Source organism: Macaca thibetana, chromosome 4, assembly GCF_024542745.1.
Source record: "Macaca thibetana thibetana isolate TM-01 chromosome 4, ASM2454274v1, whole genome shotgun sequence".
Classification (NCBI taxonomy): Eukaryota; Metazoa; Chordata; class Mammalia; order Primates; family Cercopithecidae; genus Macaca; species Macaca thibetana.
This window is the reverse complement of record NC_065581.1, coordinates 146,669,836-146,697,240: the sequence shown is the minus strand read 5'-3', so window position 1 is coordinate 146,697,240 and position 27,405 is coordinate 146,669,836. Positions and strand designations below refer to the sequence as shown.

The 27,405-nt window shown below is 40.1% G+C and overlaps 1 protein-coding gene across 7 annotated transcripts in view; it reads right to left on the bottom strand.

Moving 5' to 3' along the window:
• CEP85L (centrosomal protein 85 like) overlaps positions 1–27,198 on the bottom strand; it is a 239,010-nt gene extending 211,812 nt beyond the window's left edge. For 2 of the 7 annotated variants that reach the window (XM_050786403.1, XM_050786405.1), the window contains exon 1: positions 6,320–9,960. The gene's annotated coding sequence lies outside the window, so the exon portion shown is untranslated. Of the gene's footprint in view, positions 1–6,319; positions 9,961–25,361; positions 27,124–27,153 lie in introns of those variants that run through there. The other 5 variants (XM_050786400.1, XM_050786402.1, XM_050786404.1 and 2 more) reach the window with 5 other exon arrangements.
• Between the last annotated feature and the right edge of the window lie 207 nt (positions 27,199–27,405).

The window sequence follows — 27,405 nt, the reverse complement described above, 5'->3', positions numbered from 1 at the left end:
CCTGGGCAACACAGTGAGACCCTGTGTCAAAAAACAAAACAAAACAAAACAAAACAAAAAGAAAAGACACTCTGAGGTGACTCTGAAGTGCCTGACTAAAACCAGATTGCCACAGGGCCTGACAACGAGGAGGAGTTTACTGCTGCGCTATTATTGCTGAAACGGAACTTGGTTTTGAATCCACAACAGAACCATTGTGCTGGTGACATTTGCTTTGAGAAATGAATACTGGATTGACAGTACACAAGAGCTTTTCAGTCTAGTCCATAAAGAACTTTCACTTGATTGCCAGCTTCTTACCAGTAATTCAACATAGAAAAGTACAGTTTTTGACCTTAAAACATTTAATACAATTCCTAAAATTAAAAGATGTGGATTTTAAAAGTCAAATGAGACCACATGACAATAAACGAAACCACAGGTTTTGTTTGTTTGTTTTTTAGAGGAAATTGCGTTGTGTTTACATTTAGAGCATTCTGTGCTAAGGTATTCTCCGGCTCATGTGTAGACTCCTAAGGGAGAGAGGAGTTGAGAAGTAGTTCTCTAGAAGAACTAGAGAGACAGATGTAATTATCCCTGATACTAATTAGCAGAGATCTGGAATGAAAGAAACCTCAATAACCTCATATTCAGACGATTTTTTCAACATGTTCATTATTAATAATAAGCGGACCTCACGTTAATTTCAAATAAGACTTAACAGATTTCAAAATATCTGAAGTTCTTCTATTTTTTTCCTATAAAATTTTTGTAATTTTTAAAAATAGTATTTTGGAATTCCCTTGAAATTTTCCTGCAATGTCACTGGTATATTTGGTGATAGAGTTTTAAGAATATCCCCAGTGAGGGCTTAGAAAAATTTAATTCATTATAAATAGATCTATTTTACTTTAATTATTATTCTATTATAATTATGTATTTATTTGTTTATTTATTTTTTTGAGATAGAGTCTTTCTCTGTTGCCCAGGCTGGAGGGCAGTGGCGTGATCTGCAACCTCCACCTCCTGAGTTCAAGTGATTCTCCTGCCTCAGCCTCCTGAGTAGCTGGAATTACAGGTGTGCCACCATGCTTGGCTAATTTTTTTGTATTTTTATTAGAGAAAGGGTTTCGCCATGTTGGCCAGGCTGGTCTCAAACTCCTGACCTCAGGTGATCCACCCACCTCGGCCTCCCAAAGTGCTGGGATTACAGGCATGAGCCACCACACCCAGCCTGTTACAATTACTTCTAATCATAATATTTCTTTCTTACAGGCCACCGCATGTTCAGACCATTTTTTCCACATGTAATTAGAAGTATAAAGCCTGTATTGCACTTAAATATCATCATACTGTTTTAACAGATTTTCATCTACATTAAAATTCACTTTAAAATTATTACTCATAGAAAAACAATCAAAGAAAAAGTATGGTGTCTCTAAGGTTTTAGATATTCTAAAAGGAAGCAGCTGTTCTTTCAAGCTAAATATCATAAACTGATTTTATTAAATAAGGTCTTACATTTCATAGTGGCAGCAGTTTATAAATATAGGCTTACTAATTCATTGCTTTCTTTTATTCATTAGTTATGTTTTGGTACTTTATTTAAGTACCCGAGTGGATTATACTAGGTACTGCAATTCAGAAACACAGGCTGTCTGCAGGTGAGACACAAGTTTCACCTCCAGGGGTACACAGTTTAATTGCAACAAAATGTTTTGTTTTTGCTTTTGTTTTGTTTTGTTTTGAGACGGAGTCTCGCTCTGTCGCCCAGGCTGGAGCGCAGTGGCCGGATCTCGGCTCACTGCAAGCTCCGCCTCCCGGGTTTACGCCATTCTCCTGCCTCCGCCTCCCGAGTAGCTGGGACTACAGGCGCCCGCCACATCGCCCGGCTAGACTTTTTGTATTTTTTTAGTAGAGACGGGGTTTCACTGTGTTAGCCAGGATGGTCTCGATCTCCTGACCTCGTGATCCACCCGTCTCAGCCTCCCAAAGTGCAACAAAATGTTTTAAAGAAGGAACGCTTCACTGTGGAATAAGGAAACAAGTGACTTGTTACCCAAAGAGCACAAGGAACCCCTCCACTGCTGAGTTGTTCACGTTTTCTTGGTTTATGCTTCAGGTAGAGGTAAGTGAAGCTTCAAATAATATTATGCCCTATAGCTTCAAACTGGAGAAAAACAGCCCTTACACCCCTGAAATATGCATGCATGCCTGAGCATGCACACACACACATACTTTTACCTTGCTCTAAATTTTTGCTCATGTACTTAGTAATAAAGTGTTATTTTTAGACTTCACAGCTCCAATATGGAAAGGTGTTTAGAGCCTGGATCTAGAAGTTTATGTCTTTCTTGAAGTTCCCGGGTCATAATAACCACAGTGAGGACAAAGTCACCAGAACAATGCCAAACCAGGAGATATGGCCTGAATTTGAAGGAAGACAAGTTTTTATCAGGAACAACAATGAAAGAGGTTGAAATCATGGAGTTATTATTAAGAGAAGTTGTGAAGTAGTTATTCCTAGTAGCCTCTAAGTAGCAGTTGATCCTAAATCACAAAGGTGTGTACTTTTCTAGAGATTCCAGACAAGATAATTTTGAGGGTTCTTATACTATGATTATGAAAACCCAATAACTACGTTTTAATGTAGTGCATTGTGTTTTTACCACTTAAGATGGCAGTGATTTCATCAGACAGCTTTCTTTTGGGAAGACTTCCACACCAATCTTTGGGGGAGAAATTAATCTCTTTTTTGCCGAGCTGGTGGGGTTTTCTTTCCCCACATTGAATGTTTATATGGAAAGATATGAACCATAAGCATCTTTATATAAACACTTATTCTTTTTGCTTTTTATTGGCTGCATTGTAAGGAGTCATTTGGCCTAGAGGGAAAGGAGGGTAACATTCCCCATGTCAAACTACAACCAATCTTCCTTCTCCTTTCCCAACTCCAGCAGTAACCACGGAAAATCAGTGCAGCATCCCGGTGCATTTGCAGTGTGGTTTGACAAAGATCATAATGTTCTTGTCAACATAGGTAACAGATCAATGTCCATCTGTAGATTCCAGTGCTTTTTCTTACTAAGAAGTGATTAATATGTCTACTACAGCTACCTAGTTTTGTAAAGTATATAGTTAATTAAAGGGCAGGATTCAAAAACATGATCAACTCTATAAAAGCCCTGAGCTTACTCGGCTGTTTCTTGCAAACTTCAACCTGTGGGGTACAGAGACATTTGTTGGGTCATGGCATGCTTGCCTCCGGAGAAGATCGTTTCAAAGACTGGGCCTTTTTTTCAGGTAGCCTAGATGCAGGACACAGAGTCACTCATTTTGCCAAAGTCCCTTTTTGCCTTCCCAAACTGACTTTCCTTTCAAAAAACTATGTGGAAAATTAATGTGTAAATTTTCAATGATAATATTTTCTCTTTGTTTGGTTTTCCCCGATGATTTCATATCTATACTAAACATCCATCCCAAATAACTTACACAGGAAGTGGAGACCAAAGCTAAAACAAACTCACACCCATTTCTCTGGCAGCCTATTTAAAAAATAGCGATTAAAAATCAAAACATTAAACATAACCCTTTCTGGCAAGATAACTCTCCCCTAGGTCACATTGGAAAATTCTCCCCTACATTTACATGGCATCTTTGCTGTTGATGATCTTAGTTTTCATTATTGTGGCCTAACAAAAATGGATAAAGCTTAAAGACCAGCCTGAGCAACATAGCAAGACCCGAGCTCTACAAAAAATTTAAAACACTGGCTGGGCATGGTGACACATGCCTGTTAATTACTAGGGAGGCTGAGCTGGGAGGATGGCTTGAACAATCCTCCTGTAACTAGGAATTCAAGGTTACAATGAGCTATGATCGCATCACTTCACTCAGGCCTAGGCAACAGAGCCAGACCCTGTCTCCAAAAACAAAAAAAGAAAGAAAAAAGTTTGGCCGGGCGCGGTGGCTCAAGCCTGTAATCCCAGCACTCTGGGAGGCCAAGGCGGGCGGATCACGAGGTCAGGAGATCGAGACCATCCCGGCTAACACGGTGAAACCCCGTCTCTACTAAAAAAATACAAAAAACTAGCCTGGCGAGGTGGCAGGCGCCTGTAGTCCCAGCTATTCGGGAGGCTGAGGCAGGAGAATGGCGTAAACCCGGGAGGCGGAGCTTGCAGTGAGCTGAGATCCGGCCACTGCACTCCAGCCCGGGCGACAGAGCGAGACTCCGTCTCAAAAAAAAAAAAAAAAAAAAAAAAAGAAAGAAAAAAGTTTACAGATATTTTGACACCGCAAAGAAATCTCATAAATATCTCATAAATTGTGAGTGACCTGCAGGAAATGAAAGCCCAGTGTTGTTTCTTTTTACACCACTCCTGATGGGGCCAAACACTTTCTTTACACCCGTGAATGCAGTGTGTCGTGGCATGTGGGTGTACATCCTTCTCTCTCAAGACAAGACATAGTAGTCACCCATAATCTTGTAATCTCACATAACAAGGCATTTTGATCTGCAGTCCTGGTTGTTTTCTTTAAGCTAAATTTTATTTCTTTTACTATTATTATTGGTTTAGAGACAAGATCTCACTCTGTTGCCCAGACTGGTCCTGAACTGCTGGGCTCAAGTGATCCTCCCACCTTGGCTTCCCAAAGTGCTGGGATTACAGGTGTGAAGCACCGCGCCTGGCCCCTTTAAGCTGAATTTTAAAGGAAGTTAGAATCTCATTCTCTTACATTTTTGTAACCAAGAAATGAACTCTGACAGTAGAGACTATTAATATACTAATTATTCCCAGCATTGTATACTTCATGTGAAAGGCAGATGAAGAAAATGAAGAACCTGTCTTCTGTTCTACTAAAAGGGAAATTTAGTTTTGCTTAGTTGTATTTGTAATTGTCCTTTTGTTTTTAAGAATATAAGAATATAAAGAATATAAAGAATTGCAATAAAACAACATACGAGGTTGACCAATGGAACAAGTATAGTATAGCACTTAATAAGATGTAAAGATACTATTTTAAGTACCTTGTTTTAAAGTTAAGTAATGACAGCCTCCAGTTAACAAACCAAAAATAAACTCTAATCATTTCTTGGATTTCAGACATTTTTTTCTTTACAGAAATAATGTGATATATAGTGTTCCTTTTACTGGGTCAGCCAACAAAAGTATTTACGTTGATAAAAACAAAATACTTTTTGTAATCAAATATTCTAGTTCACAATGAAAAATAATTTTAAAGTGTGATTATTTAGCACAAGTAAACAAACTTTAAAACTACAACAAGATTTTTATTTTTCATGAAATAAACAATAGTGAGTAGAAGGAAATTTTGAGGATGTTCTTGAGAAGAACTTTTTGACACTTTAGAAGTTGATAGGGTGAAGCACACCTTAGACTTTCCTTTCACTTGATACTAATATGTCCCCAATCCTGTTCTCCCATCATTAGAGTTATTTTTAGGGGTCACAAATGGAACAACATAACGAAAGAATGAGGGATGACAGTGGAAAAAATAGAGGTAGAAAAGAGAGGAAGAAAGGAGAAAAAGGAGGAAAAGGTAGTAAAAAATGTTCTTGAAACAGCTGGCAATAGTTGGAAAAGTGAGACAAAAAAGTGCATGGGTTAAAGATGATAAAAACATTGCTTAACGAAGAACCAAGCAACCTGAGAGTTCTGAAAATAGGGCAAATGGGGAATGCTTGGAATGTGTATGATTCCCCAGAGGAAACAAGGTTGAGAAAGACAGGAACTCGATTCATTCCCAAAGTGGGCCACTGGGTGACCATGAAAGGCCTGTGCAGCCTGGTGCTCTCTTAACCAAGGGAAATGTGGGTTGGAGGAGTAACTTCAGGTAAAACCAAGGTCTGTGGAGATGGAGGGTCCATGTGCTCGGAAGATATATGTTCTAAATGTGGCAATACGTATTTTTTTTTGAGACAACTTTATTTATGTATCATTTAAATACCTTTAAAATCACCTGTTTTAAGTGTACAGTTCAATAATTTTTAGATGTACTGTTGTGCAACCACCACCACAAACTAGTTTCAGAACATTTCTCTCACTCTAGTAAAATCTCTCCTGCTTCATTACACTTACTCTTTGTTCTCACTCCCAGTCCCAGGGAATCACTAATCTGCTTTCTCCATATATAGATTTTCTTTTTCTAGCTATTTTATATAAATAGAATCATGCAATGTGTGGTCTTCTGTGTCTGTATTCTTTCTCTTAGCATGTTTTTGATGCTATCCATGTTGTAGCATTGTCAATATTTATTTTTATTATTAAATGGCTTTCTATTATGCTTGAAGATAAACACATTTTATTTTTCTACTCACCAGCTGATGGTCATTTGAGTTATTTCCACCTTTTGGCTATTATAAGTAATTCTGCCAAGAACACTTGTGTGTTGAGGTCTTTGTGTGGATGCCTACATGCATTTCAAGCAAAACATAACTAAGAGATCCACCTGTTCATGAAAAACACAAATATTTAGGCCTGTTGTGTTCTGCAATTCTAGGATCCAAAACTTCACATACACACTCTCCACATGGCAACCAGAATGGACTTTTAAAAACAGAAAATCAGATCACATCTCATCTGCTTAAAATTTCCCAGTGTTTTCCCATCACACTGAGAATGAAGCCTACATGCCTTTCCATAGCCACAGGACTCTACCTCATCTGACCTCAGCTGGCGTGTCTAACTTTATCTCGTAACCACTTCTCTCACCCTCAACTTCACTCATATTAATCTTGTTGCTCCTCAAACATAAAAGCTTATTCTGACCTCAGGGCTCATACATAGTCTATTTCCTTTGCCTAGAATACTTTTCCCTGATATTCATTTGACTCAGTCCTTCTCATCCAGGTTTCCCCTCAAATGTCATTCATGTAGAGAAGCCTTTGAAGCCTGCCCTATCTAAAACAGCAGCCCTATCTCTCACAATACTACCTTACCTTGTTTTTCTTGAGACGGAGTTTTACTCTTGTCACCTAGGCTGGAGTGCAATGGCATGATCTCAGCTCACTGCAACCTCCGTCCGCCTCCCAGGTTCAAGTGATTCTCCTGCCTCAGCCTCCCAAGTAGCTGGGATTACAGGTGCCCGCCACCACACCCGGCTAATTTTTGTATTTTTAGTAGAGACGGGTTTCACCATGTTGGCTAGGCTGGTCTCAAACTCCTGACCTCAGGTGATCTACCTGCCTCAGCCTCCCAAAGTTCTGGGATTACAAGCGTGAGCCACAGCACCTGGTCCTCTGTTTTATTTTTTACTGAAAGTCCGAAACTTATTGCTTGCTGACTATCTCCCAAACAGAATGCAAGCTCCACGGGGCAGGTGCTTTATCTTTTTCATTGATGTAACTCCAGCACCTAGCATATGGTAAATGTTCATTAAATTTGTTAAATTAATGCAGAAATGAAGAGCAGAAATTGGCCCTCGTTTTACAGTTCTGTACTTTATCCCTAGAATCTCTGAGAAGTCAGTTTGATCATGCAATGAATTCCGTGTGTAAATTTATATTTTTATTTATCTATTTATTTTCCAGTAAACCTTTTCCACTTTTATCAGTTTGTGAATTTCTAAGCCAACTGACCACAAGTCTAATACTGATAAATCATGAGCCAGATTTGGTCCTCACATCTATTTGTTTGATGTAGCAGGTATGTTGGAGCCTCATTTCCATTTCCTTGGCCCACTCCTGTTTCAGCTGCAGCTGCAGTGAGAGTTCCCCAGGAGCTCAGGCTCACCTCCTCATTGACAGGGGCACACCTCAGGCAGCCAAAGAATTATTCTATTTTTCAGCCTTGGGCCTCTCTTATGCCCCAGAGCCACTGGGCATGTGTGTGGACCACTTCAGGACCATGTTTACGTTCCCCAGTACACATAACAGCCATCAACCAACATGGGAACCACCTTCATCCACACTTCCTTCAAACGGAAAGCTCTGGAAGACATTTACACTTCCCAGAAGTCCCAGAAGAACTGATGCGCTCTTCCCTTCAGCAGAGACTTCAATAACACCTTCTTGTACCGACTTCTCCTCCTGTGTCATATTCCCTGCTCCCTTACTTCTGTTTTCTGGGATTACCTCCCCACTACACACAACCTGTAGCCAAGTCTTTGTCTCAACCTCTGCTTTCAGGGGTAGCCAAATTAGGCCTATGAGTTACATCATTAAAAAAATTTGTAAAATAATTGTTCAAATTTAAGCTTGAAATATTTCAAGTTAAATTCTGAGTTCTTAACTTCCTACTTTAGGATGCTGCATGTAACTTCATATGCAATAATTTTGATGGTTCTTATTTGGTAAGGAAAATTATTGTCCATTCGCTTATTTTCAAACCTTCAACCTTTCAGTTGTTCATAGGTTGTTTCAAGTGTTTTGTGAGGAAAATGGTCTCAAAACCTCTAGTCTGTTAGGAATGAGAAGAGATAGGGAATTCTTTCTACTACAGAATGTAGCAGAAAAAAAATTTAAGTTTTTTGCTTCATTAGATTTGCTGTGGAATGAGAAATCAATAAATTAATGACTACAGTGCTAAAATAAATAATTGATCAGTGCTTGTGAATATGATCTCCTCTTCATTACTAAACCAACTCAGCCTTATCATTTCCAAGCTAAGGTAATTGTAACCTGCAACCAGCAGAAGAACCAACCATTTTGTTTTAGTTTTGAAGCCTCATGAGTACAACTCATTCATTCAAGCATTTAGTAAGATTAATAAAAAGAGATGAATTGCAATAGTGATACATTCTTATCTGTTCACAATATGTTTTGCTTATAAGAGTACATTATCTTCCCCACTTCAGTGAAGTCAGTTATTTGCAGTTCTTGTCCCAGGTATAGTTTTACATGCTGATCCCTCCCTTCTTTTATTTTTATTTATTTTTTTAATAGGGCTAGGATCCCACTATCTTGCCCAGGCTGGTCTGGAACTCCTGGCCTCAAGCGATCCTCCTGCCTTGATATGCCAAAATGCTGGGATTACAGGCATGAGCCACCATGCCTGGCCCAGATCTTTCCTTCTGATTAGCTCAGTTTACTTAAAAGCAACTCTTTATCCCTGAAGCAGTCTTGGCATTTGATCTTGTTTAGGATGCAGATTCCCCTAATACTTTGGAGACCATTTTCTACACTTTTGGTGATTGATACAATGCCTCAGTTTGCTTATGACTGAAACAATCTTGTAATTTATGATTCCTCATTCTTCCGTGTCTGACTTGCAGACCATATCAAATTTGTCATGTCTAACTATAACTCTAATACTCTCCTGCCCTTTTATACCCAAATCTTCAGAATGAATATTGGGAATACCATATTATACATGGATCTCTAACTTTTTGAATGATCTGAAGCTTTTCCTTTAAGGAAATACCTCTCTGCTCCCTGGCCGGACTCTCAATCCCGTGGCATTATGGTCCCTTCCACAGGAGTGAGTCCATCATCCAGACTGCTCAATTACTGCACTCCACCGCCAGTTCCAGGATTGGTTGCTCAATCACTGCACTCCACCATCAGTTCCAGGATTGGTTCAGGGAGCCATACTGGCCCAACCAGCCATGTAATTTTGCTGAAACCATTAGGAGAGAGGTTACATCTTTTTCTTTTCATTGGGATTGCTGTAGTTAAACATATAATCCAAAGCTGCTGGTGGCCATTTTTGCCAAAATATGGGGAATTTTTCTTTAAAGTTGACTCAATAGAAAGAAAAGAAAGGGCTGGGCATAGTGGCTCATGTCTCTAATCCCAGGGATTAGGGAGGCAGAGGCAGGAGGATCACTTGAGCCCAGGAGTTGGAGACCAGCCTGGGCAACCTATTGAGACCTCATATCCACAAATAATAAAAAATTAGCTAGACATAGTAGTGCTTCTCTGTGGTCCCAGCTACTAGGAGGCTGAGGTGGGAGGATCACTTGAGCCTGGGAGGTAGAGGCTAGAGTGATTGTTACCACACCACTGCATTCCCATCTGGGTAACAGAGTGAGACCCTGTCTCAGGAAAAAAAAGAAAGAAAGAAAGGAGAAAGACAAAAAGAAAGAGGGAGAGACAGTTTAAAAGAAAGAGACTGAAAAAGAGAAAAAGACAAAGAGTAAAAGTCTCTGTCAAATGACAAAGGAGGCCAGGCGCAGTGGCTCATGCTTATAATTCCAACACTTTGGGATGCCAAGGCAGGTGGATCACCTGAGATCAGGAGTTCAACACCAGCCTGGCCAACATGGTGAAACCCCGTCTCTAGCCAGGCATGGTGGCTCACGCCTGTAATCCCAGCACTTTGGGAGGCTGAGGTGGGTGGATCACCTGAGGTTGGGAGTTCAAGACCAGCCTCACCAACATGGAGAAACCCCATCTCTACTAAAAATACAAAATCAGCCAGTGTGGTGGCGCATGCCTATAACCCCAGCTACTCGGGAGGCTGAGGCAGGAGAATCGCTTTAACCCAGGAAGCGGAGGTTGCAGTGAGCTGAGATTACACCATTGCACTCCAGCCTGGGCAACAGGAGCAAAACTCCATCTCCAAAAAAAAAAAAAAAAAAAAAAGGCAAAAGACAGGCATCATGTAAACCTCTGTGCTCAGCCACACCTGAAGCAAACAAGATCTGTCTTTTCCATTTTCTTAAACAAAGAATTTTTCTTTGCAAAATTACATGACTTATTTTTCTTAAGCAACTTTGAGATACATTTTTGTTACCTGCTCTTGGAAGAGGCCTAATACTTGCTATGTCTACTCGGAGTAGGATTGCTTGGGTTAGGCTATGTCCCTAGAGATGTCTTTGCTTCCTCCATGAAGCTTGTTATTACTAGGATCAACTATCTGGAGAGGAGGGAGGCCCTCAGGGAGCAACTCAGGGTGAGGGGACAAGGCTGAGTATGTGGAAGCTGCCATCCCTTTCTGGGTCTTAATGATGACAAGGCCAAATATTTGAGAATATGTACTTGCAGAAACAGACCTCAAGAAAGAAAGGAAAGAGCCCTGCAATGGGTTAAAAACTGAAGATGAATAAGCTATGCAATATATGTTAGAGTATTTAGTTTCATGGTCCTACTCTTAGTACTCGCTGCCATTTTGTTACATTCTAACCTCCAGTAAAGCTTAATTGGGCATCACGTCAGCCTCAGTTGAACTAAATGGTATGCAAGGAAGAACTGTATGTCCATATATGGGACAAAGCACTGAAAGCAGGGCATTAGTTTTTGCCTTTCGAGGCCTGCAGGTGATATAGTAAAAATAATCCCTGAGGAGAGTGTTCAGAGCTAGGAGTTGGGACTGTAAGGTCAACCTCCCCTATCAAGAAGAGATGCTCTCTCATTGACTACTTTGAAACATCTGGGTTTTATTTAATTAAGGAAAGCATAAATGTATCATGCCAATTGTATGAAAGCATAAAATTGGACATCTAAAGTAAGAAAAAGATTAACATCCCAAATTAGAAAAGCAACAATGCTCAATTTCTTTTATCTAAAAATCTATGAAGACTTCCCACCACACTTTCAGATTTGGGAAGAGACCGCAGTGAGCTAGTTAAGGGCAGAAGAAACAAGACATAGATACATTGATGGAAGTATAGATACGTTGATAGAAGGGGGCTTCAGGGATTTTTGCTGGCAGGCAGGAAATCATTAGGAAGTTCCACTAAAGCTTGAACTTTGTGTCTTTTGGATGATGCGTCACCCTTGTTACTTAGAAGCATGCCCAGCACATAGTAGGCCGAAATGTAAGGTTGGGGCTATTTAAATTCTTCAGATTAGGATTGGGCCTAAGAGGCATAGACAGATTCTGAAGGTGGGACTCATGTGATCCAGCTGCTGAGATGAGGCAGAAGGAAAGCAGAGACCTCTAACCCAACTTGTTGGAAAAACAGCTGAAATTACTACATTCAGCTTATAAGCAATAATAGTCCAATGATAAATTTTTAAAATCCCTGTGAGACTAAGAGTGCTGCCCATTTGCTCCTCTGGTATAGCAGCAAGTACAGTGAAGGGCTAGCACCACAGCTTTATGGAAGGAATGGCCTTTATTTTCCATTTCCAAACCTCATATTTTGTTTTCATTGAGTCAATTATTAATACATTTCTTAAAAAGTTCCATGCATTTAAAGAGAGCTATTTTCCTCCTTAATTTTTTATACCAGCGGGAGATTGACCCTTACCATATTACTGGTAGGTGGATGAACATTTGTCTTTCTTAACTTTTAATATTATCAAAAAGTAAAACTCGCAAAGAAACATTTCATTCTGAAACCAATGTTAGTGCTGCAAAAATAATTTTTTGGAACAGTATCTTATGATACAGAAGATCTATGTCATCCAGGGAGCCTCACTGCAAACAATACAAATGGACTCTGCCTGATTTGGGCAAAAAAGGATTTATTGAAAGGCTATTGGTTGGCCTGCACTGTCCAGGACAGCAAATGGGCTCAGAGGTTGTGCACCCAGAGATACAGCCAAAATCATATCACAAAGCTGGTCCTATGTGGACACTGCTGCTGCTGCCACTTAGCATCAGATGTCACAGCTGGCCCAGTTGACACTGTTGGCATTATGCGTTGGATACTGCTGTAGATGTGGCTGGCCATGCTATCTTTAGAAACTAGACATGGCTGCTACAGTCACAAGCAGAAATGTTCCCTTCTCTCTTCTTATTTGCAAAATTAGCCCCCAATTTCAAAGTCCATGGGTTTGAATCTAGAGTATATACCCATGTTGCATGGAGGACTGGAAAGTAAGTATCTAGCATTTTGGGCTTCTGGGGTAAATGGTGAGGTTTGACTTCCAGCAAGACTCAAAAGGAGGTGAGGAATTTCCCAAACAGAAAGAAGGGGAAAAAAAAAACATAAAAACAGTGACCACTACAGTCCACACCTTTGACTGCCTAACTACATTTATTCTCTTCTTTATTTATCTTTACTTATGTGTCTACCTAATGTGATGCAGATATATCCAAAACAGCAAAAAACACACTCAACTGCTCTCCCAAGAGAAACCAGTATGTAATCAGTTACGGCATCCAGCTTCAAGTCCAGAACTTTTGGGTAATGATGTTCATTCATTTCCCAGTTCAATCATAATCCCATCTTGATATAAACTATAGATTACATTGTTCAAATTTATTACCACCACTTAATATAAAATAATGGACAGAAAGAAAATATAAAAGGAAAATTAGTTAAAATATAAATATGTGTCATATTTTACCAATTTAAAATACATTTTTCCAATAATCTACCATGTCTGAAATCAATCAATAGCATCTTATAATTGCTATCAACTGGGTGGCAATTGTGATGTAATTCTCATTGCCTTAGTAGTACCTTAACTGATTTTTTAGAAAAATTTTAGTGCATGCAGAAGAGTGACATGTGATGGAAATTTGTGTCTAAAACCCCAAAATCTCTCTCTCAAGGTATAAAATAAAAATTCTAACTGAAAGCAAGCAGCATCACATCATAGTTCAGTGGGAAGTGTTTTTCTTTCATAGAAATAAAGGTACATAAATATGCATTGGAGAGTCAATGAAATATAGTACATAATATGGAAAAAAAAAAAGTGGGGGCAGATACCACAATATGCGTTTCTGCAATTGATTACAAATTGGCAGTTGCCATATAGCAACAATTTCCTTATTTCACCAGCCATCCCATGTTCCCTTTCCCTCCAGTCTACATCTTGGATTGTCAGTATTCTTTCCCTGGTGGAGTGACCTAGACTGTTATTACTAAGGGATCAGAGCCAAAAGGTAGTCCTGTTTATGTAAGGTTGTTGAAATATTTCATTAAATTTTTATTGTAGACATGGCAGTGTGGAAGGTACCCCAGAGACCCTCTTTGTTCCACCCATACTCTTTCCTTCTAAACATTAGAAGCAACCCCATTTACTCTCTATAGACACGATCAATCATTTAATCCAATAGCGTAAACCATTTTTTCCTGCTTACCAAGTTTTTAGAAGATATAAGCATGGTCAAATGGCAATCTCAGTTTCTTATTCAATGGAATACTGTTTCTCCCCTGGTGGATGCATCTTTTTTTTGAGGTACTAAAACCTCTAAACCAGCAAGGTTCAGAATTACAGAAATGAGAAGCAAATAATTTGCAAATGGATCATTATAAGTAATAATGAGTGACCAACTCCTACTTCCACAGCTTGGTTTTTAGGATGTATTGTGGCTATGAGGGAAAAAGAGCAACAGTTTTTGGTTGATATTTCAGAGCAGTGGCTCTCAAACTTTAATGTGCACCAATACTTTTTAGAGGGTCTGTTTAAACATCCGTTGCTGTGCCCACTCCAAGACTTCCTGATTCAGTAGTTCTAGGATGAAGCTAGATTATTTGCATTTCTCACAAGCACCCAAGTGATGCTGATGTCGCTGGTCTTGGAATCACCTTTTGAGAACTACTGGTTCAGAGAATATGTCACATTCTAAAGGACAGTGTCACAATTTTGCATTTTGTCTTATAGCTGTTTGTCTATTTCTAGTTAATAAACATATGGTAAGTCATAAGCATAAGCTCTACTGGTTGTTTAATTAAAAATGGGTGTCCAGATCAAAAGTAATGTGTACAAGGTACCATGATGGTGTGTAAGTAAGATGCCTTTATAATTTGTCATCTGAACTGGAGTGCTTTTGAGGGTGATGAGGGCTACTAATTACACCAGGAAAACAGCAGTAAACTGGAACTGACTTGGGCAAACCAGGTATGATCCCCCTTTGTACGAGGTATTTAGTATATACAGCATGGTTGTACTAGCAAGTGTTAGACAGGCATGTTAGGAGACTGGGCACAGAGTGGTTCATGCCTGTAATCCCAGCACTTTGGGAGGCTGAGGTGGGCGGATCATCTCAGGTCAGGAGTTCGAGACCAGCCTAGCCAACATGGTGAAACCCCATCTCTACTAAAAATACAAAAATTAGCCTGATGTGGTGGCACATGCCTGTAATTCCAGCTACTCGGGAGGCTGAGGCAGAAGAATTGCTTAAACCCGGGAGGTTACAGTGAGCTGAGATCACGCCACCGCACTCCAGTCTGGGTGACAGAGCGAGACTCTGTCTCAAAAAAAAAAAAAAAAAAAAAAAGAAAAAGAAATGTTAGATAGGAAAATAAAATCCAAATCCAGAATAAGTAACCACTACAGTAAGGACGAATTTCTATCTCTTCTCTGATGATACACAGCCAATAAATTAACCTGCCTCCCTGTGGCTGAATGGCCTCCTGGAATATGACATCATGTCAGAGGCTCAAGATTTACTTCTGCTGCTATCTAGTTGGGCACTCAGCAGTGATAGCCAGCATTGGTGATGGAAAGTCCATATTGTTGAGCTTGTGCATACTCTGCATCCAAGTTGCTGTAGACACTTTTTTCGTGAGCCCATTGAGTGAGCCCCAGGATCAATGGGGAAGGAGACTGACTAACATTTGCAGGGTGGATTATTTTGTCCACCGGCTTACTAAGCCTCCAGAGGGCTTTTTGTTGTTGTTGTTGTTGTTGTTAGCAGTTAAGATATTTTTGACTTCAAAAAAATAAAAACCTTGGACAGTTGATATAAACAATTAAGAATTTGTTACTTCACATGTTAAAAAGTTCTCTAAGATACGGTGGCTCAAGAGGTAGTTGATTAGATGGCTCAACAATTTCATTAAGGATCCAGGTCCTTCCCATCTTTTCGCTTTGCAATCTTGAGCATATAACCTTAGCATCTTTCATAGTCATAAGTAGACTAAGGTGCTTCAGGAGACACATCTTCACACTAACATCTAAAGGCAGAAAAGGGGACTATCTATTGTTTGTATTTTAGTAGATAAACCCCCATTGAACTAACCCCACAGCAGACTCCCTTCAATTTCTCATTGGCTAAAATGGGGTTGTATGGCCCTTTTTGAGGCTCACAAGGGGAATAGAATCACCATGATCACTTGGACTCGCTGATTCATCTGCAAGGGTAGAGGTGTGGTCAGCCTTCTCTGGAGCATAAAGTCACATGGAGGAACTTGGACACCTGTACAAATCTGAAGTTTTGTTCACAAAGAAGGGGTATAGCTATTGGATTGACAACCAATGTTGTCACATTTATATGAATCCCAAATGTCTTCATATGATAGTCCCATTTTGAGACCCATCCAGATACTTGTCACCAGTCCTCTGGTCTTTTTCTTTCCACTTCCATGAAAATCTGACCAAACTATTTGTTACTGTCCATCAGCATTTCTCTCTGTGCTAGAAAAATCAAGGACGATGTACCACTCAAGCTCTGCATACTAGGATAATTTTCCTTCTCCACCTTCACTTTGGTGGGACTGAGTGGAACTGAGTAGCACTTCAGTAATCTATTTTGTACATTCACTTTTAGTGATGCCAGCTTACTCTCAGAGCTATATGTAAACTATGCTAGTTTTCTTCAGTTAACTGGTAATAGAGAACTATTCATGAAGTCGTGATGGCTGGTGGAGAGGTGGCGGTGTGGCATGAGGATGAATGCCAGGAAGAAAATCCATCAGTATGTGAAACTTGAGCTCTCAGGACATGCTCAGATGCACTCACGTATATACTATTTCCACTTGAGTATGTCTGACTTTACAGCTGGGTAGATCAGATAACATTCACTTCATGATAGGCAGCTTGTGTTTCATAGTCACCTGGTTTCTATCAAGGCCCAGTATTAAGCCAAGTGCTATTCCTTCAAAGAAGAATGAATGGCTACTCACTGAAGAAGTTACAGCTTTGCTCTAAAACCCTGACGTTCCTGCTGCAAACTTCATATTCAGTCTTCCTGCAGACTCATTTGATTTTTTAGTACCACTGGTCCCACCGGGTCCTAAGGGCCATATAAAAAAAGCTGCAGCCTGGACCAGCTGGAACCTTCCTCTGGGCCCTATTCAAAGCTGTCAGCCTTTCATATCACTCAAAAAAAGGAGCTAAAGGTCATACAAAATGTGATATATGTTGCTTCTAAAATCCAGAGAACACCATCCATCATAGTACTTTTTTCTAGAGGTGAGAAATAAATTGTTCTTGACACTGAAAGGATAAATTCACGTCATGCAACACTGGATCCCAAGAAACATCACTGAATTATCATGAGATTTATTTCTACTTTCTGGCATGCATGGTCTTAATCTAAAATACTAGTCACTTTCTGTTCTCCAGAGTCATCATAATATTATCTTCAACACAGCCCTGGATGATATGACAAAGTTCCTTTAGAGCAACTTACGGCACAGAGAATAGAGAAGTAACATAACTCTGAGTTGAAAACATAGTTCTGCTGTTTTAGGTAAAGTCATACTACTTCTGATGTTCTTTCTCTCTTTGTTGAAGCAGAAAAAAAAAAAAAAAAAAGGATTGTCCAGATGAAAGCTGCAATCAATATCCCACAGTGTGTCTTGATTTGTTGTGATAAGGAGACTACATTTGAAAGATCATATATACTTGAAAGACAAGTTATCACTTGACTTAGCCTACAGTTATCCCCTGGAATTATCTAAGACTCATCCGTCTTTCTCACTGGCCAGCAGTTGAAGAGTTAAGTGGGGATGTGATAGGAAGCACAGTGACCTCCAGCTCTATGATTTCCCCAGGAATGTAGTGCAAAAAAAAAAAAAAATTACAGCAATTTTTTTCAATGAAGTATAACAGAATATTTTTTGATTTACTATTTTGACAATGAAGGTAACCCTCTGAGCTTTCACAAAGTCATTCTGAACCATGATAACTGTGTTAGACTCCATTCTATAGGTCAGAGGGTCAGTGTCAGAATTCTGTCAATTTGCTGAGGTCATTTTTACTAATAATACGTCCAGAAACTGAAAATAATCCTAGTGAGGGTTCAGGGGCTTATTAGAATGCATTTGTGTTCAGTGCAGTGGACCACTCTAAGTATTTTAAATACAAAGAGTCTTAAGACAGAGAATGAAGTGCTTACAAAATCACTGGAAGAACTAGAGAGGCAAGTATCAGAAGGGCACCATGGGCCAGGTGCAGTGGCTCATGCCTATAATACCAACACTTTGGGAGGCTGAGGTGGGAGGATCACTTTAGCCCAGGAGTTTGAGATCAGCCTGGGCAACATAGCAAGACCCCCATCTCTACAAAAAAATTAAGTAATTAGCCGAGCATGGTGGCATGTGCCTGAAGTTCCAGCTACTCAGGAGTCTGAGGTGGGAGGATCACTTGAGCCCAGGAGGTCAAAGCTGTAGTGAGCCGTGATCACACCACTGCATGTCAGACTGGATGACAGAGCAAGACCTTGCCTCAAAAAAGAAAAGAAATAAAAAGACACCACCAGAACGACTGAGTTCAAGAACACAACACCATGGCTATAGCCACTAATCCTGGAGGATTTTCCAATACTCAACTGAATTAGACACCTGGTGGGCTGCTCATCTGTTTTTCCTTGTAAATCCATTATATGTAAAAGATTTCTGGAGATGTTTGAAGGATGTATTATTTTGAATGCCATGCCAGCTCTACTGCTACTATTATTATTAATATTATTATTATTATTTTTGAGATGGAGTCTTGCTCTGTCATGCAGGCTGGAGGAGTGCAATAGCATGATCTCGGCTCACTGCAACCTCGCCTCGTGGGTTCAAGCGATTCTTCTGCCTCAGCCTCCTGAGTAGCTGAGACTACAGGCACGCACCACCACGCCCGGCTAATTTTTGCATTTTTAGTAGAGACGGGGTTTCACCATGTTGGCCACGCTGGTCTTGAACTCTTGACCTCAAGTGATCTGCCTGCCTCAGCCTCCCAAAGTGCTGGGATTACAGGCGTGAGCCACTGTACCGGGGCTCTACTGCTATTATTATAATGAGCATGCCCACCGTAAATTTGCCAGTTAGGTGCCATTATTTGCCCTTTTCCATCTTAGTGTCACTATTGAAATCAGGAGCCCTTTTCAACCACAGAATATTCTCTTTTTACCCCAGCACATGAAAACCACCAAAGTGCCTTTTAAGATACCTGTGTAATTCTTGAGCCCCTGTTATAAAAAAAGGTTTCTCAATTGGGGTTTCTATTAGGAAGGAGGAAGAGAAAAGGTCCATATGATGGAACATCTATTGAACCTAAAAATGTTCTCTCTCACCCAGTAGGCAGAGAAGAATAACAGTAATATAGCATTTTAGTGCTAATGCTCAATCTTCGAAACAAATGCATTAATATTTTGCTTTATATTTACTCTCCATGGATAGCTCTGCTTTGGCATAATAGGGCTTTTACTTTCTGGAGGAAATTCTATTCTTTTTTTTTTTTTTTAATCATTCACTATGACTAATTGGATATATACCTACAAAATGACTACCTCTTATTTACCTAAATTTTAAAAATTTTGGCTGGACACAGTGGCTCATGCCTATAATCCCAGCACTTTGGGAGGCTGAGGTAGGAGGATTACTTGAGCTCAGGAGCTCAAGACTAGCCTTGGCAACATAGGGAGACCCCATCTATACAAAATATTTTTTAAATTAGCCAGGTGTGGTGATACACGCCTGTGGTCCCAGCTCCTCAGAAAATTGAGGTGGGAAGATCACTTGAGCCTGGGAAGTCAAGGATGCAGTGAGCCGTAATTGCACCACTGCACTCCAGCTTGGGTAACAGAGGGAGACCCCATCTCAAAAAGAAAAAGAATTAATTGCAATTTCAGTTACAAAGTAGTTGAAACAAGTGGGAGAAAAAAGTAGTGTGTGCATTTCTTTATGTAGACCTTTTGATAAAACCTACACTTTCTAAAACAAGTTAACATTTTTCAAATGTGGTGAATTAAAAAGAGTCACAAAATTGTTTACAACTTTTTTCATCAAGAGCTAGAGTTGGCCGGGTGCAGTGGCTCATGCCTGTAATCCCAGCACTTTGGGAGGCCAAGGCAGATGGATCACAAAGTCAGGAGATTGAGACCATCCTGGCAAACACGGTGAAACACCGTCTCTACTAAAAATACAAAAAAATTACCCGGGTATGGTGGCGGGCACCTGTAGTCCCAGCTACTCGGGAGGCTGAGGCAGGAGAATGGCATGAACACAGGAGGCAGAGCTTGCAGTGAGCGTAGATCGCGCCACTGCACTCCAGGCTGAGCGACAGAGCAAGACTCCATCTCAAAAAAAAAAAAAAAAAAAAAAAAGCTGGAGTTTATTTTACCACCCCTTCAATTTGAGCTGTCCTTATAACTTGCTTTTACCAATAGAATGCTGCAGAAGTGACGATTTGTGACTTCTGAACAAGACCTCAAGAAAACCTAGCAAAACAAATACATCAGTTTTTTGGGGGGGATGGGGGGAGAGGGTTAATTTGTTATTTCTGTAGTTCTTTATTTTATTTGCTTATGTATTTTTCTTTTCTTTTTGTCTTTTTTGAACAAATACATTGTTATTTTAAGCCACTAAGTTTTGCGGTAGTCTTTACACAGTAATAAAAAACTGATATCCCCACCCTTTCATAAGGATTCGTGTGCTATCATTTTACTGGAATGTGGGGAAGAAGCCAACTAAAAAGCATGTTGTTATTCAACCACACTTAATTAAAAATCAAACCTTACAGATAAAAGTTTTTTGAACTCCTAGCCTCAAGTGAGCCTCCCACCCAGCCTCCCAAAGTGCTGGAACTACAGGCATAAGCCACCAGGCCCCACCAGATAACTTTTTCAAAGAGGAATAACTTAAAAACTCAGTCCTATTTTATATGCAGAAAAACAGAAATAGCATATAATCTCTATGGGAGTGAAATATAAGAATGTAACTCCTTGCATCCCTGTAAAATATAATGCGATGACTCAGAGCAGGGACTGGGAAAATGCTATTCCACTCCTGTTTACTGCAAATGCTTTATGAGCGCCTACCACATGCTCTTGTATTATAATATCTGGTAGGTACTTTTGGGTGAGGGTTATGTGGGGAAATGAAAGTGAAGATGAGGAGGTGAAAGCTCCATTAATAAAATAAAATCTTTAACCAATTAAAATTTTTAAAATGTATTTAATGTTATCTGTACCTCATCATTCTTAATAGGTACATCATATTCTAATGACCCATGTATTATTAGATAATACATGTATATAATTCATGAATAAAAATGTATCTCTGTTGAGCAAATGCTCAAAAATTATTTATACGCATATGTGAATGATCAAAAAATATAGAGGATGGACTAGGAAACATGGTGGCCCTTTTAAGAGACAAATATAGAAGCAAACTATACCTGTCACGTAATATAAATAAACACACACATGCCTACAAGATATCGTGTAACCGGCGTGGCAAAGTCACTGGGAAAGGCATACCTATCTGTAATTATTGACCTACTCTAGGCTATGACATTACACTAAGCTCTTTGGAGGAATCAAAGATGAAATTAGAAGTTTTCTTGACTAACATCCAATTCTTTTGGAATTTCCTTTTTGGGGCATGTTATTTTAGGGTCATTCTAAGGGTTCATGCCTATAATAAAATACCATAAAAATATCCCTGGAGCTACCTTGCCTACTGGTTCATTTTCTGAGTGGACTCAACAGACTGGTGGCTTGGGGTTTGTTCTGGGCCCCTTGCCTCAGGAGCACCCTGGTGTGACCTCACACACCACAAAAGAGCCTAGTGGGGTTTTTTTTTTGTTTATTTTGTTTTGTTTTTTTGTTTTGAGACAAAGTCTTGCGCTGTCGCTCAGGTTGGAGTGCAGTGGCTTGATCTCCGCTCACTGCAACCTCCACCTCCTGGGTTCAAGTGATTCTCCTGCCTCAGCCTCCCAAGTAGCTGGGACTACAGGTGCCTGCCACCACGCCCAACTCATTTTTGTATTTTTAGTAGAGACAGGGTTTCACCGCCTTGGCCAGGCTGGTCTCAAACTCCTGACCTCAAGTGATCCTCCCGCCTCGGCCTCCCAAAGTGCTGGGATTATAGGCTTGAGCCACCATGCCCGGCCAGAAGAGCCTAGTTTTAAGCGAGAGTTCATGGCACTGGGGCATTTTATTCCTCCATTTGCCTAGCAGCTTCCACTGCAGATGTTTTCTTACCCTTCTGGCTATTTTCACCTTTCTTTCAGTGGCTTTTTTTCCCCATTTTTTAAAATTCGCAGTCTTCCTGTTTCTAAGTATTTACCATATTTCTGTTCATGCTTTTTCCCTGACTTTTATTTTTCACCCCTTCTTAGCCCTCTCTCCCAACCACATCTGTTTTACTCCCTTTCATTTTTCCCCCATTCCTTTATTCCCTGCTGTCCTGTTTTTCTTTGTTCAATTCAGAACATCAGCCAGAAGCTTCCCTGTTGCTAAGTAACCATGTCACCCACACACCCCTTTCCATTCTCAACTTATTTCTTCTGTTTTAATAAACTCATGGGGCCGAATGGTCTCTAAAAGAAAACGAGAGGTGCTGCTGTCTTCTCTTCATGCAGCAGAGATGCATACCCTCTCATATCCTGCCTTTTCTTATTAGATTTTGACTTCTTGTTTTATTGATAATTGCCCCAGACTGTGAGATAACACTAAATAAGCACAAAATATCCTTTTGGGCTAAGACAATTTGCAGAAGAGAGGAAGAGATATAATTTCTGCAGAAGGAACAATGAAAATGTTTAAAATATAGTTACAAGGCGTTGCATGGGCTCATTGAAGGGTGTTTGCCTTGACCCCAGAATCAAATCCAGCCCTCCCTAGTGAAGGGTTTCCATTAGGGATCAAGTTAGCTAGCAAGTCCCTCTTAACATATCCTTATATTGTTGAGTTGTGAGGAAGCTACTAATGGTGTGGTAAGTGCGATTTGCACAAAATGAAAGATAAAACAATACAAGAAATCACTATGTGGTTTTCTAAATCTCAATCCTTTTCCAGACATCAATCTGACATGACACTTGTGCCAAAGGCATAATTGGAGGTGTGTTAGCTCTTCTCACAACATGTTCTTGAAGGATTCCAAGTCTTCTGGCACATTCTAATAATTTAATGGGAATGGTAACTCCATATGTCCAAAAACTAGGGCAGAGTAAGAGATACCAGATTTGAAAAAAATCTTTTCACCCTTGCAATACCATAAATAATTTCCTTCCCTGGTGTGAATTCTTTCTCTGTCCTCTTGCATTTATGCAATGCCTAGGAGGCCTTTCCTGCTAAGTCCACCCCCACATTGTTGCTCTCAGCTTTTTGCCTACAGTGAGCACTGTGCTAATTGGGTAGCTTCGAGAGCTGCTTCTTAAGAAGTATCACAGCCTTCCACGTAGGTGTGTGTCCCAGCTCCTCAGGTAGTGCTCTCTGTCAGAGAAGGGCTTGTATCCAGCATGTAATGAATACTCAATAAGTTGCCTTAAATTGAACCACAGAACACAGACACTCTGACAGGGGGATTATTTTTAGTTTCATTTTCTAGATAGAAGAACAGTGGTTTTCTTCATATTAAAGTCTAAGTTCATCAATCAAAGTGCCAGAAATGAAGCTTATGCATTTCCATCACTGTCCTGAAATGCAGATGGAGCATTTCAGTAGAGGGAAATTTCAAAAGTTTTTTTGTCAAGACCTGTTGATATTCTGAAAGCAGAAACCCTATAAGACTAAAACCCACTCTAAGGTATTCTAAGAATGCCTAGCCAGAACTAGAATTGGCAAGCTACTAGTTTTCCTTCTAGAATCGAGCCCCTTTGAGATGTTAGGTCTTCTGAAAGTTTCAGAAAATTTTAATATAATTTCAACTTTTATCATAGGGTAACCTCAACTGATGAAACATACATTTGAACCTCCTGGAAGTTTTATTTTATGTACCACTTACTTTAAAGCCTGTAATTAGGCCGAGACGGGCGGATCACGAGGTCAGGAAAACCTTCACTGTCTTCCAGTATTCAATTCTCTTTTAACTTTTCTTCTCTCAACTTGAGATATCAGGCAACACCATGTCATATTTTCTTTTCTTACATTTTTGAACATCTAAATCCTTTTTTCCTTTCCATCCTCCTCACCAATGTGGTCTAGTCTCATAGGGAACTTTTCTCTCCAATCACAATCCCCTTCTCTTCCACTTCTCACTTAGCTACTCTTCCCACACCCCAAAAAGACTCTCCCTTTGTGATTCCAGTCCTAGAATTATTTCCCTATTAGTGTCTTCCTCACTTCACTGCTTCCCTACCCCATGGAGCTCTCACGAGCCAGCCCTTTAACCACTCTCTTCAGTATCTCAGTTCCCTTGCCCCTCATTGGTCTGGCAACTCCCCAACCTTGAATGAGTTCATCTTCATGTCTCCCTGTCTGAGCCCAGGCTCTCTCTCCTGGAGAGAGATCACAACCCTGCCATGGATGAAATTCCAACTCTGTGACCCCTAGTACTGGTCCCTCCGGGCTGGTCTCAGCAGTTCTGTGTTTCCTTCTCATATTCCTCCTCATCTGCTTTTTTTTTTCTTTTCTTTTCTGAGACAGGCTCTTACTCTGTCACCCAGACTGGCACGATCTCAGCTTATTGCAGCCTCAACTTCCCAGGCTCAGATGATCCTCCCACCACCTCAGCCTCCCTAGCAGCTGGGACTACAGGTGTGCGCCACCATGCCCGGCTAGTTTTTGTATTTTTTGTAGAGATAAAATTTTGTCATGTTGCCCAGGATGCAATCAAACTCCTGGGCTTAAGCGATCCTCCCGCCTCGGCCGCCCAAAGTGCTGGGATTATAGCCATGAGCCACTGCACCTGGCCTTAACTCATTCTTTTTAGCTCCACATTCTATTCTACAATAAGGAAGCACCATAACTTACTAAACTACTTTCTTTTTATTAAACTTCATTTTTTGTTATTACAAAGAATGTGCTAATGAGATGCTTATACATTTATTTTTGTTTATATATCTAAGTATTTCTGTAGGATACATAGAAATTTTTAGGTAAAGTGGCTTGAAATTTTTAGGTATAGGAGTTGTTTTTTGCTTGTAAATATATTTAAATATGTGCAAACTTTTATGTATTAAGATAGGCAAAATACGTAAAACCTTAATTCACAGAACAGCAAATCTGAACCAACGAACATATATAAAAATACTCAAGCTCAACTTATAGCCAGGAAAATAAAAATTAAACTTGCAATATCAGTTTATAGCTACTAAACTGGCAAAAATCTAAAAGACCAATACAACCTGTTACTGGTGGAAATATGGGAGAAAGAGTTGTTTTTGTTTTTTGTTTTTTTTGGGGGGGGAGGAAACAATCTGGCAACCTCTACTAAAATTTAGAAACATATATAGACTTCAACTGACAAACCTACTAACTCTTAGAGTTCAATCCTATAAAATAGAAGTCCAAAAGGTTGGAATATGTAGACAAAGATATCTTTGGGAATATTCATTTCTTCCTGCAAATATTTAAGTTCTGACTATATTGCCATCACTTCACAGATGAACAAGGCACAGGCCCTGCCCTTAAGTTACTCACAGCCTATCTGGAGACAGATGAGTACACAAGCAACTGGAGTTCATGAGCGAGGTGTCTAGAAGCAATCTGGGCCTGGGATGAAAGGCTGCAAAGATTTCACTGAAAAACAAATTTGCAAGACTAAAATACAACATGCTTCCAAGGCCTTGGATTAAGTTGTGTGGTCCAGGATAGCTGAACAGAGTAAAGATACCTGGATACGGGGAAAAGATAACCCATAAACTTTTCCCGAAACAAAATTATGTTAATAAAAGTCACAGGTACTCTAATTACTCTGGTGGCAGTGGAGATAGAATATGAGATACACAATGAAAAAAGAACTTACTTTTTGGGAAGAGAATTAAAAGAGTCTGTTATTAAATGGTAGCCAAAATGCTGTTTTTCTCATATACCTGGCACAGAACATACTCTTGAAAGCTATGTGTTAAATCAATAAAGTATGACATGGGAACAGCATATGAAAAGGTTTAGCTCAGATAAACTTGAATTCAGTCAATAATCTCACCTATTTAAGATTTTTTCCTTGAATAGACTTTTTTCCTTCCTTCCTTCCTCCTCCCCTTTTCCCCACCATTTTTCAGGAGAAAGAAACACTCTGGTCAAATAGGGGTTCTAAATCCTGTTAACCTCATTTTAACCCTGTTATTTCACCATTTAATGACAAGGCAAAACCATCAGCTCTTAAATCATGAACTTTAAATTCCAAAAACAGTGTTGAGCAATTTGTAAAACATGAATGTTATATAGAAAAAGCATGACTAACACTAAAAGCAAACAAACAAAACAGACAGTTCATTAGAAACTGGTAATATAGAATTTTGTACCTAACAGATCTCGGAAAGAGATTGACAGCCCAAGGAGAAACAAGAGCAGCACATCTAGATGAAGGCACATTTTCTCCCCAACTGCTGTCATTAAAGGAAAAACCATGAGCATGAGTTCTCGTATGGGAGGGTAGGGACCTCCATGAAATCATGAGAGCATTCCCGGAGTCTAAGTGCTGTCTGGCTTTGCTCCCACATCAACAGCAAAACAACTGCATAGCAACCTACATTTGCCCATTTCCTCACTCATTAATGTCTGTCCGGAGGAAACACCCCTGCCAGTCCCTGTCTGCTTTGTAAAGTATGTCAAACAGGAGTTGAGCGTGTACGCCAGATTGGGGAGCGACACATGCTGGCATTTCCCAGCGCATGCGGCTCCCCTCGGCTTTCTGGAGCACTGCCTTTTGGCAACAGAGCAGCTAGAGCTCCTCTCCCCTCCCCCATTTCCTCTCATAAAGATAACCGGTAACAACAATTGGCGTGTGTGTGTGTGTGTGTGTGTGTGTGTGTGTGTGTGACCTCCCAGTTGGCCAAGTACCCTTTACATCCAGTGACCTGTTTTATGAAGAATAGGAAAGAGTTTCCAGCTTATTTTCTGCATTCTCAGGAGTACGCAGAGCTCACAGTAAATGCAGAGTAACAATCACTTCTAAAACAAAGAAAAAAACACTCTAAATTCTGCTCTGCAAAGACCATTTGCCATCTGTTCCTTTCCCCCTGACAGGGCTGCTTATCAGGACTCCAGCAAGGACACCATCATAGCAGTCTAGATCGGAGTACTTTTCCTCTGATGAAGGGGGTATTTCCTTGAACTTTCCCGTCTGCTTCTAAGCAAGAGGTATAAAATATTATCTATAAAATAAGACTAGCAAGTGACTCACAGTGAATAAAAATAAATCAGGGTGCAGTTTGTCATCATTTTTAAGAGAAAAAAAGGAAAATGCTCCACAATTGGAGAAACAACTCACTTTTTCAAACCTCCTCAAGGAACGTCTTCAAATGATAGGCAGGAAATGGGTATGTGGGGGTTAAGTTAAGCTCAAGTAAACTCAAGCGGCAAGAGCATGATCCAGCCCCATCATGCATATTCATAAGAGGCAACCTGAGCTTCCGTGTAAAACCACAGTGTGACTGTGTTTCCTGCACACACTTTGCATCCCACACAGCCCGGACACGCTGCAGCACTGGAGAGGCCCAATGCCTTGCTTTATAACATGGCT